This window comes from Lactuca saligna, chromosome 9, assembly GCF_052625555.1.
Source record: "Lactuca saligna cultivar CGN05327 chromosome 9, ASM5262555v1, whole genome shotgun sequence".
Classification (NCBI taxonomy): domain Eukaryota; kingdom Viridiplantae; phylum Streptophyta; class Magnoliopsida; order Asterales; family Asteraceae; genus Lactuca; species Lactuca saligna.
The window spans coordinates 50,833,892-50,847,684 of NC_136425.1; positions in this window are offsets into that span (position 1 = coordinate 50,833,892).

Sequence of the window (13,793 nt, forward strand, 5' to 3'; positions counted from 1 at the left end):
TCCATCGTGATGTCTTCCCATTTCCACAACAGGATGTCCAACGGCTGCACCTTACCATGCGGCCTTTGATGTTCGGCCTTGACCTTCCTGCAGGTCAAGCACCGCTCAACGTACCATGCCACATCCCGCTTCATGCAAGGCCACCAATAATCCAGACGAAGATCCCTATACATCTTCGTCGCCCCGGGATGAATAGAGAACCGGGACTTGTGCGCCTCCTCCATCAAAATCTGGCGCACGCCCCCGTGATACGACACCCACACCCTGCGGTGCAGTGTCAATAGTCCTCGGCTATCATAATCGAAGGAGGAAACCTGACCCACCATACGTTCTCTCTTTCGATGTTCCTCCTTGATAGCCTCCTGTTGAGCCTCCCGGATCTACTCCAACAGGGGAGTCACCACAGTCATCCTCATGCACATGCCACTGATCGGCGCCGCCTTGCAGCTAAGTGCATCGACCACCACGTTGGCCTTTCCCGGGTGGTAAAGGATCTCACAATCATAATCCTTCACCACATCCAACCATCGACGCTGCCTCATGTTTAGATTTGGCTGATCCATGAGGTACCTCTAACTCTTGTGGTCCGTGTAAATGGTACAACGAACCCCATAGAGGTAATGTCGCCAAATTATGAGGGCGAAGACCACAACCTCCAACTCCAAATCATGTGTCGGGTAGTTCGCCTCGTGAGGCTTGAGTTGCCTCGAAGCGTAGGCAATGACATGACCCCTCTGCATCAGAACTGCGCCCAACCCTGAAATGGACGCATCACAGTAAACCACAAAATCCTCTACGCCCTCCGGCACGGCTAAGATCGACGCCTCACAAAATCTCTGTCTCAATGTCTCGAATGCAGCCTGCTGCTCGGGTCCCCACCAAAAGACCACGACTTTCTTCATCAGCCGCGTCAGGGGTACGGCTATCTTGGAGAAATCCTGGATAAATCTCCGATAGTAGCCCGCTAATCCCTGGAAACTCTGAATCTCAGATGGAGACTTCGGAATCTCCCATCTCATCACGGCCTCGACCTTGGCCAGATTGACCAGAATCCCGTTCTGGTTGACGAGGTGCCCAAGAAATTGCACCTCGCGCAACCAGAACTCACACTTGGAGAACTTGGCATACAAGCTCTCCCTCCTCAGGGCCTCCAACACCTCTCTCAGATGCTCCTCATGCTCCTCCTGAGTCTTGGAATAAACCAATATGTCATCGATAAAGACTATCACAGACCGATCCAACATCGGTCTGCAAACGCGGTTCATGAGGTCCATGAACGCGGCAGGAGCATTGGTGAGCCCAAACGGCATCACCACAAACCCATAGTGGCCATAACGTGTTCAAAACACGGTCTTCTGTGTATCCTCCTCCCTGACTCTCATCTGATGATAACCCGAATGCAAGTCAATCTTGGAGAACCAAGATGCTCCCTGAAGCTGGTCAAAGAGGTCATCAATCCTCGGGAGTGGGTAACGGTTCTTCACCGTCACCTTGTTCAACTCCCGGTAATCTATACACATCCGATGCGACCCATCCTTCTTCTTCACAAATAGAATCAGAACTCCCCAGGGCGAACTACTTGGACGAATGAATCCCTTGTCTAACAGCTCCTGCAGCTGCGTAGACAACTCCTGCATCTCGGGAGGAGCCAACCGATACGGTGCTTTGGCTATCGGAGCCGCACCGGGGATCAGGTCAATCCTGAACTCCACCTGTCGCTCCGGAGGTATCCCAGGTAGCTCCTTCGGGAAAACATCTGCAAAATCTCGAACCACCGGAACCTTGCTCACTGTCGCCTTACCCGCCTCCCGGGTATCTATCACATACGCGACATATCCTGCGCATCCCTGCTGAAGATAGCGCCTAGCCCTCGCTGCTGAACACACAGTGGGTCCACACTGCAGCCTTTCGCCATGAATCACTAACTCTCCCCCGCTTGGGGTCCTGACCCGCACTAGCTGCTGCGCGCAGTCTATCACCGCCCCATTAGGGCTCAACTAATTCATGCCAATAATCACCTTGTTCCCACGCAATGGAATGGGAACCAAGTCCACCAGGTAACGCTCCTCAAACAGTCGCAGAACGCAATCTCGAAACACCATCGATGCTCGCACCGATCGATCATCAGCAATCTCTACCTCTAAAGGGCAATCTAACTCGCCTGAAGTCTCATGAAACTGATGGGTTTTGGTCATAAGACATCATATGTGCTCATACAAACCCTAATGCTTGGATCTAGGTTTCTCTATTGTACATGCTTTGAATCCAAGACTATAAACCCTAATTCTAGCATTCAAATAATCATATTAACATGAGAATAAGTTTATAATGTTACCTTGATTGTTATGTAGCAATAACAATCACAAATCTCCTTGAATTGACTTTGGAATGCTTAGAGTCACAAGTGTCACTCCTCTAATGGCTTACAAACACCAATAGCAAATGGAGAAGGTATAAAGAGAGAGGAGAGAGGTAGGAATTCGTCCTTAGGACTTCTTGGGAAGGGATACTCGAATTCATGAGCCTTAGGGGGGTTTATATAGGTGTAAAGATTAGGGTTTTAGTCCTTATCCTTATCTAGTTGCTTGCCCACCAAGTAACCATAAGATAAGTCTTATAAACCCTTATCCTAGACGAATTTTAAGGCATTATCTCCTTAAATTCGTTCACCCTATATTTAAGATAATCCTTACCTTATTTTGTAACTATCACATAATTACAAATCAACCCCTATTGTTTAATTAATTACACTAGATTAAAAAAGTTAATTCCTAATTAATTATTGACCAATATTAATTAAACAAATATGATTTCTCCTTTAATATATTATTCTTATAACATATTAATAAATCATATTATCCTCTCTCTCTCTCTCTCTCTATATATATATATATATATATATATATATATATATATATTTCTCCAATCAAGTTGCTTTGGTGAAGGCAACCCAAAAGGACCATGCACCATCGGGTCAAGTACATACCAAAAATAGTTATGGACTTAGACACTAATCCAACAGTCTCCCACTTGGATGAGTCTAATAACTATTATGCGTATGACTTCAGATCCTGATCTGCAATCGTAACTTTCCAAAGCCGCTGTCAACTCTGATCCTATCAGATACGCGTGTCCTTAGATAAGGGATCATATATTTCTCCATTCTAGATATCGTATGAGATATGATTTCTAATCATTCTCTTTGTACTATTTCTCGATTCCCGGTTTATGACGACTGACTAATTGAACAAATCAAATTAGCCCTAGCCCGGCCGAGCATTTACGTTTGTCATCGCTAAATCATCGAGGGGCCCAAAGATATCGCTTTTATTCTACTTTGAATAAAAGGAACGGATAAACTTTGATACAATGCTTGCTTGCACTCACCAACCAAATCACACACAACAATATGTTTTATAACACCAAGTTACTAGTGCGTTTACATATTATCAATGTGCAACCGATTAGCAAGATACAACTCACACATCTCGGTTTCAAGAATATAAGATGTTATCGTCTCACCAATCACTCGTGATACAATTCATGGAGTGATCCAAGTGAGCGTGGGTTTAATCCAATGCTCAAATTCATATTCATAAGCACTCATGAACGTTGCAGCAAACATTTGCTTATGTCTAATACTATTTTAGACAATCCAAACACCAATTCACGACAGTCTTCATTCATACCTACTTCCAACATATGAACGACTGTGGCCCGTTCGAATAATTTAACTATTCTTAATCAATTAAATTATTCAGGAAGTCAAAACATGCAAAGTGAAACACAAGAATAATACTAATCCCATATGGCCTCAAACCTTTGAGTATAAATAAAACTCCTTTTATTTATCACCATATCGATTACTCATTATTTGTCGTTTCGGATAATCAACTTCTTACTTGAATTTCTACACTTATCCCATGCTCATAGCATGCACACAATATTTACCTATGGTTCTTACTTATTGAAATAGATCAAATTGAACACATTTCCAATCATTCTCATTTCACAACTCCAAATCCTTATTCATAAGTAAAAGAATATCAAATTCTCGCTACTTGTAGAATATGCTAGATTCTAACATTCTATGCAACAATCCTTTCGTAATATCACTGCACCAAAGTCACAAAGACTATTGCCAATGATATTACAAAATCTTTTATCGGAGAATGTTACAAGACAATTCCTTAGATATGATGTCTCTCACTCAAAGTACATTCCTTTGAACATCCGTTTGCATAAAAGTTTCTATTCTAGTCAGAGATTTTTCAATATTCAATTTCCCAATATGGACACGCTTCCATATTTTCCATATGACAACTTATTCTTAATAAAATCTTATCTATTCATAATAATGTCGATATGGTCCATTCAATACCATGCTTCCAACTACTCACAAGCAACCAATCCTCGTCAAACTTTGGATTGTCCTTTGATAGTTGTTTAATTATTTTAGTCAAAACCGATTCTAGTCCCTTTTCCCTCTAAATGCGCTAGATATTTGGAAAATTTTAGAATGGTCAAACATTAAAGCATTTGCAATCGATCCTACACCCGAAGCGTATGGGACACGACACATAATGTTTTATTTGCTATGTTCTCAAAATTCGAATTGTGAAGAAGAATGCCGTAATCATAATCGAAATTTTAAGAACACACTATGTACCTTTGACTAAATTTATCAACATTTCTCAACCTAATTCTTTAGATTTGAAATAAAGCATAATATTCTCTCCCTTAATTATAGCAAAACAACTATTCCATCGTTACAACTTTACAAAGAATGACTCTTGTTTTCTATAATTAATATTGCCAACTTGCAATACTCGCCTTAATAATTATACAATCATAACATTTATGCTCCCACTATCATTATGATTATTATAAAACATAACACTTATGCTCCCACTAGCTTCGACATGTATTCATAAACATCTTAACTTTTAGAAAAACAATACCTATTGAATTTCTTAAGTCCATGTTTCTAATACTTAATGCTTTGATAATCTTTTATCAAGGCTTCTTAAGCTTATACACCTTTGCTTTAGATAGTTCATATGTGTGTTTAAACTATTAAGGCTAAATGTCAAACCTCACAATTCAAATCATGGAAAGGGATACCGTAACCATAATTGAATTCAAGAATGCAACTTTACAATCACTATCTTCTTAAAATCTTTCTTAGTGAAAGCATTTCCTCACAATCATTTTCATGAAGGGGGAAATCTTATGACACTTAGATTTTAATGGTGTATATGTTCCTATCCATGTGAATTTGTTAAAAATAAAGTTTATGACAAATTCAAACTCATATGGACCGAACTTTCTTAATCTTGATTTCTTGCCTTATGGTAGCACAGCTGCCACCACGTCTTCCAAGTAGTTAAGCATCTCACCTTTTTCCTATCAATGTACATTTCATTGATCAAGGTGCCTTGCCTTTTATGCGTTCAAAATGAGAACTCATAGAACTCACATACATAATTAACTCAATTGGAAACAACACATAAACAAAATAACCTCAACTCGTGTGCTAGTGATGATCAATAAGGTTTATTTGACTTGTTCTTGAAACCTTTCAAGACCATTAAGGCTCCCACTGACTCCTTGACGTATAAGATTCTTTTGTCAATAACCATTTCTTGACAAACAAATATTCAAGAGTTAGTATAGTTTTTATCAAAACACTTCATAAATTGGTTATAGTCGGTCTTTGTCTTATTCAAGACATCACAACTTTCCACATTTGATGAATGTTATAAACCTTTAATACTTTTCACTCATTGTCACAATCTTAACTTTAAGACTTGTTATTGGAACGAAGTATGATAGACTTCTTGATTTAACCATTTCTTCAATCCTTTATTCCTCTTCTTAGACTCACTTAGAGGATCAATTGAGATATGGTTCTTAATCATTAAGATCTATCATAAAGCATAAGAGCTACTCTCCCTTCTTCTTAGATTGGAGAAACTTTTATTTTTCTGCCTACTTGATTCTTCTTATTTGTTCTACTACTGATCTAAACCCTTTAATCAATTCAGAATTACACTTAATCTTGTAAGTATAATCATATTTACTAAACCTTTAGTAAATCATGACGAATATCTTTGTTACTCTTATGGTGAACTTGATCAACACACAACTTTATGTACTCGATCTCCTAGTCCTTCACTTGACACTTTGTCAACGAATTAGTCTAATTATCAAATATGAAATTTCTCATTCATCATGCAACCAAGTTGCGTGATTCCAAATTTCTGTCCAATTGAAACTTTGGGCGATGAGAAACTCTCCCTATTTGGTAAATTCTCGACATTTCCATAAATAACATAACTAAGAATCATATCTATTCATTGTAGAAATATGCAAACATCAATTTTCATAACGATTTCATTGCAAGGAAGTGAACAAATAAATAAATAAGTCAAAATTTATTTTATTTATAAAAGCAGCGGAAAAACATTTGTCCTTACAATGCAAAATCTATTGAAAACTATGTAAAAGGAAAATTTCTAACAAATCTATCATAACTATCTAAGCTCAAAATCCAATCTTCAAGTCCATGCGATTGAGATCCATCTCTTGTGATTAGATTTATCTTGCTCTCTTATCAAGCTTCCTTTCTTTTCACCGATCCTACAAAAACATTCAAATGCAATCTTATCACATCATGTATTTTAAATCAATGAATAGGAGCTTAACGAAGTTAGATAGTGGATTTTACCTGAAGCGTAGTCATACTTTTGACTCTCCCATCTCTTAGATCTCTTAGGTAAATTGGGCAACTTCGTCTCCAATGCCCCTTCTCTTGGCAATAAAAGCAAATTGACTCTTTTGGAACAACACATGGAACTACTTCAGACATCGCCTTTCTCTTATGATCAAACTTTTTGATCATTGCATTCATTGCCATTGTATACATCCATAGAGGTCTTGAAGGCAGATTCAGCAATCAACATTGCTTTTCTATTGCGCCAAACCATTGCTGATTCAACAGCAATAAGCATATAGGTGAGATCAATAAGGGTCACGTCGTGGTTCATCATATACTACTCTCTTACGAACTCACTATACGAGTTAGGAAGTGACTGAAGAACCCAATCAACAACCATCTCTTCACCGACAACGAATCCCATCATTCTTAACCTATCAATGTGTGAATAACCATGCAAACTTACATGGTGCCCTCACATGTTACAATCACTTATTCGATGTGCCGGTAAACCACACACGCTCCACCTAACTATGACAAACATTGAGTCACCCTTTACTACCTTTGCTTAGAACCATTTAGTGTGCCGGTAAACCACACACGCTCCACTAACGTCTTCGCAAGGGCACAAAGTGTAATTTCATGGAATTTCATCAATTCACTTTTGCCTAAGTAACTAAGATTGGGAATTAGAAAAACATTTAGTTACTTTGTATTTCATTATACTTATAATGGAAGGTTTCGTCCAATCCTACCCGTTCGGCTAACGACTCTCCACTAGTCAAAAGTGCGGTGGGTAAAAGTGGATACCCATTCAATCGCCATTTTATAGGCAATTTCCTTAAACACCCCTTATAGACTAGCTTCGTGAATGAGGCCTACTAACGGTAAGACTGACTTTTACTCATACATATATATAATGTTAGACTTTTAATGTTATATATATATATATATATATATATATATATATATATATATATATATATATATATATATATATATATATATATATACTATAGGGTGTATTTTACACTTTTAAAATACTAGGTGGTCAAATTTAACAATTATACTTTTAATTCAATTAAATTGCGAACCTAAACTTTTATTGATTTATTAAACTTCTTTTAATTATACACCTTAATTAATTAATAAAACCATAAGGGTGTATTTGAACTTTTCAAAACTTGGGTCTTAGAATTTAACATTCCTAATTAACTTTTAATCAACTTTTAAATTCCAAAACTTGAGGGCAAGTTTTGAGACATTTCAAAACGTTAGGGTTAGAATTTAAATATCTATCAAAATTAAACTGATAATTCAAAATTTAAATTCCAAAACTTGAGGACAAGTTTTTAAACCTTTTTCAAAACATTAGGGTTTTAACTATTTAAATTTTAAAGCAACAAAACTTTTGGGTTCAAATTTAAACTATAAAACCTAAAGGGCAAAATATGAAACTTTTCATAACAACAAGGATCAAATAACAAATAATCTAAACTAACATTTAATTACATAATTATCCATATTTGATTTGTTTAATGATTTCTTGCAAAACAATTTATCAATTTACTCAAAATAATTAATCAATTATCTTACAAGGAAACAATTATCTTATTAATTGATAATTATCTTTAATTAGATCAAGAATATAGTCATATATATCATAAAATCGGATTTATATTGATCTAATATAATAAGGTAACTATCCTAATGCAAAAACAGCAAGAAATCCCGAGATAAGCACTATCTGATGAGTTGACTCGTCGAGTCACCCTGGACTCGGCGAGTTCAGCTATGGACTCGGTGAGTCCAGCCTCTAGAACACCAAAAATCGAATTTTTTAGATATGCAATGCATCAATACAATTGAAACCAATCAAGGCTCTGATACCACTTATGGGTTTTGGTCATAAGACATCATATGTGCTCATACAAACCCTAATGCTTGGATCTAGGGTTCTCTATTGTACATGCTTTGAATCCAAGACTATAAACCCTAATTCTAGCATTCAAATAATCATATTAACATGAGAATAAGTTTATAATGTTACCTTGATTGTTATGTAGCAATAACAATCACAAATCTCCTTGAATTGACTTTGGAATGCTTAGAGTCACAAGTGTCACTCCTCTAATGGCTTACAAACACCAAGAGCAAATGGAGAAGGTATAAAGAGAGAGGAGAGAGGTAGGAATTCGTCCTTAGGACTTCTTGGGAAGGGATACTCGAATTCATGAGCCTTAGGGGGGTTTATATAGGTGTAAAGATTAGGGTTTTAGTCCTTATCCTTATCTAGTTGCTTGCCCACCAAGTAACCATAAGATAAGTCTTATAAACCCTTATCCTAGACGAATTTTAAGGCATTATCTCCTTAAATTCGTTCACCCTATATTTAAGATAATCCTTACCTTATTTTGTAACTATCACATAATTACAAATCAACCCCTATTGTTTAATTAATTACACTTGATCAAAAAATTAATTCCTAATTAATTATTGACCAATATTAATTAAACAAATATGATTTCTCCTTTAATATATTATTCTTATAACATATTAATAAATCATATTATCCTCTCTCTCTCTCTCTCTCTATATATATATATATATATATATATATATATATATATATATATATATATATATATATATATATATATTCTCCAATCAAGTTGCTTTGGTGAAGGCAACCCAAAAGGACCATGCACCATCGGGTCAAGTACATACCAAAAATAGTTATAGACTTAGACACTAATCCAACAGAAACCTCTTGCTAAGCGCAAGAGAAACGAACGATCGGGATGCACCCGAGTCGAACAATACCTGAACTGGGATGTCGTTCACATGGAACGATCCTAATTCATATATATATATATATATATATATACACACACACACACACACGGAGCACATATCAATATCATAACATCATAAAACAAAAGATAGAGGGAAAGAATCATACCCGTCACCACATCGGGTGTTGCGCGTGCCTCCTCGGTGGTCAGCTGGAATGCTCGGATCCTCACCACTGGAGCCTCTGCCTTGCCCTATCGGCCATCTGTGATCCGTAGGGTCGCTGGGGCTGGCGCCTTTACCGGCGCTGAACCTGTCAACTGGGGGCAATCGGCCTTCTTGTGGCCCCTCAGGTTGCAGTGGAAACACAGTAACTCAGATGTCCGTATCGCCGCAACGGGAGTAGTACAATCCCTGCTAAAGTGCCCTGTCTTGCCACACTTGTAGCAGCCTTCTGATCCCCGCCGACATGCTCCCTCATGTGTCATGCCGCATTTCCCGCAGCGGCCCGGTTCCCCTTGGCCCTTCGGCCTCCCATCTGATCCCTGGGACTTCTTTCCTGAAGTCCCAATCACTTGACCCGCCTTTGCTTTCCTCTTCCGAAAGTGCTCTAAATCAATCTCCCTCTCCCTCGCCCTGGCGATCATGGACTCCAGGGTAGGGCAAGCTGAAAAACTAACATGCTCTCGGATGTCGGCCCGGAGCATATCATGGTAACGGGTCCTCCTCATATACTCGTCACCTGCATACTGGGGCACCAACAAGGCCCTCTCTCGGAACTTGGCGGTGATCTCCGCCACAGTCTCAGTCGTCTGCCTCATATCCAAAAACTCCCTGGCCAGCTGCTGAAGCTCGACCGTCGGTGCAAACTCTGCCCTGAACCTGGTCACAAAGTCCGACCAGGTCATAGCCTCGATAGCTGAGGCTCCCAACGAGTCATCCACTGACTCCCACCAGTCTCGGGTTCGATCCCACAAACACCCTGCTGCATACCTCACCTTCGACCCCTCGGGGCAGAAACTAGTCAGCTGTGCAGACTCGATGTCTGCAATCCATCGTCTGGCGGCAATGGGGTCTTTCACCCCGTGGAAATCCGGCGCACCACTGCCCCTGAAGTCCTTAAAGGACAATGTGCGAGGTCTCGACTGGCTGGATGCCATGTCGCTCCTAAACGCCCTGAGGCAATCCTCCATCAGCTCGATGATCCCTTCCTTGATCGACCCGAAGATAACGGGGGTCGACTCAAGGATACCCCTGGTGATCTCAGACGCGATGAACTCGCGCAGCCTCTCATCAACTGGCTCGGAACCTGATCCCGAACCCGACCCCTCTCCTGAACTGCCAACCGCTGGCCTCGGGCGTAGTACCACCATTCTGAAATGCAAGAAATAACAATTGTTAGCGATACTAATACCCTTGGAGGGATCCTACTCACTACAAGTTTCCCGGTCTCATCTTGGCCTTCCTTGGTTCGGGTACGGATCCTCTGCTTTCAGTAGTACGGGCCCATACTACCTTCCACATCTATCCGTACCTTCTTCAATGACTGCCTTAGCTCCACCAGGTCCCTTACACTATGGCTGGTCACTACTATACTCATCCCAGGCTCGCCTTAGGGAAATCTCCGGCTCTACTCGATCCAGTCCTCAGCTGCTGCAGGCCTCCTTGTAATGCCAATTAGCCATCACCCGAATACCATCACATGCGACGAGACTCAGATAAGCATTCGAATACCCGACTCGCCCCTACAACGATTGGACTCAAACAAGAGTTGCGCAGTAGGATCAAATCCGGTACTCTAAGATTATTCAATTCTGATCACATGTGATGTGACGTATTCGCCTAATGGCTAATTTCCATTATTCGGAGTCCCATGTAACGCCCCAAAATTTACCGGTTAAAAATTTCATTTTTAATTTAGATGAAAACGTAAAATATCATTACAAACATTCATGATAAAAATCCATGTCTGAAAAACCGGTGACATCATAATCAGAATTTAGAGCACATCCCAGAAAATCTGTAATGCGGAAACAAAAGGCGTATGTGTGATATGCTGCTACCGCACCGGCTCCTTTCCCCTAGCTGAAGAGGTACCTGAAATCAAACTGCAAACCGTAAGCACAAATCTTAGTGAGTTCCCCCAAAATACCCCATACCATGCAAGCATATAACAAACAACATTCAACTATGAGATACGGGCCCTGCCCACACTTCGCGCTATCTGGGAGATACGGGCCACACCCACACTCGTGGAGATACGGGCACTGACCACACTTCACTATTTGGGAGATACGGGCCTAGCCCACACTCCACTCTCGGAGAGATACGGGCCTAGCCCACCCTCAACCGCCAACTCATATCATACAAGTATCACACAGACAACAAGTATAGACAGCTCTATCATACTAGCATATATCGTAATCACTCAATTAAGAGATATGGGCTCGGCCCACACTCTAATACTAACGTCTCGTCTATACGGGCCGACCTTGGTGCCTTAGACCCGTTACTACTGAAAGGAAACTCACCTCGAAATGGCTGCTGGTGTGTGTGGGAACCGACTGTCTGCTGCTGCTGCTACTCCGGGAATCCTCCGGCTGTAATTCCCACACATACTCAATCAATCACTATTTACTGCCTTTTTGGGTAAAATGACCCTCCCCCCTCCCCCCGCGACCATGCCTTAAGTCAAAGTCAGAGTCAACTTCCAGTTGACCCGACTCGCCGAGTTGGCTATCCAACTCGTCGAGTCCATGTCCAAACGACTATCCAGGGTTCTGTTCCTACTCGTCGAGTTAGGCGTTGACTCGACGAGTTCTCCATCCAAACTGATGTTCAAGTCCTTCATCCTACTCGCTGAGTTGTATAAACAACTCGTCGAGTTCATCTTCATCCGATGAACACTCATTCTTAGACTCACCGATTCTGTTCTTGATCTATGAAGATTGCCTTGGACTCGCCGAGCCAGTCCTTGACTCGCCGAGTCCTACCATGGGTGAGTTCAGCTTCCAACTCACCGAGTCACACCCTGTGACTCACTGCTCAAACTCGATACAGCAAAAAGGGACAAATTCGGTGACTCGCCGAGTCACATGAACGACTCGCCGAGTCGTCGCCATGCATCCATTAATTACACCGATTTGTTCGATTCCAGTCCATGCCATTCATAGATCTGAGCTTCTAAGACACGAATCACACGTAAAGTTTCCAACTTTACGTGTAGATATTCACCAATATGGATTTTAGGGTTCAAAATGCCTCAAAAGGGTAGATCTAGGGTGAACAAGCCACATGGGTCCATAAAGCTAACAGATCTGAGCTCCTGGAGCTCAATCTTGCCTAGATCTAGAGGCCAAACAACTTATTACGAAACATTATGCACATACTAGCTTGGGGAATGGCTCAAGAATGTCTTAAATGAAACCTTAAGCATAGAAACAGGGGAAAATAGGGTATACCTCAATGAAACCGCTGAAAGAACACAATGATGCTTGGATGGCTCTCCTTCCTCTTGATCTATTTCTCCTTCTTGCCTCAAAGCCTTCAAGAACGCACACAATAGCCTCAAACTCTCAAGGAACAAACTTAGAACGGGGGTTGGGAGCTTTGGGGGTGAATGGGGCTGGCAAGGGGCGGATATGAGGTTTAAATAGGGTGCAAACCCCTGAAACTTAGGGTTTCATCCAACAGCAGTGACTCGCCGAGTCCAGGATATGGAATCGCCGAGTCGCCAACTTAAACGTGTCCCGGGTCTCGTCCCTACTCGGCGAGTCGGACCTATGACTCGCCGAGTCCAAGGCTAAAAATGGAAAATACTCAAATAAGATTTACATACTAGGAACCAGGTGCTACATATTTCCTCCTTTATTTCTTGGTGAGTTAGATCAACAACAATGTTCCAAATCCCAAAACCTGTATGAGACATGAACATGTGATGAAATTAAGTCCATGTGTTGGACCCAACAATTTGTAATTCCATTTAATAAATAGTTTTCTTTTTTCAAGAGGTTTGTAAAAATTCTCAGATCCTACTTTGAGTTTCTAATCATACGAGTGTTTATCCAAATCCCTCAAACTAAGGCTCTGATACCAACTTGTAACGTCCGATTTTTCAAACCATTTTCTTTCAATTTTTAAAAGGTGCATTTCATTAAAACATTCATTTACGATAAACAAAACCATTGTTTGACAAATTAAGTTTCAAAAATCCGAGTTAGAGTATATAAAATAAACATGCGGAAATTTCAAATCATGATGCCAACGTGTGTGTACAGTCAAG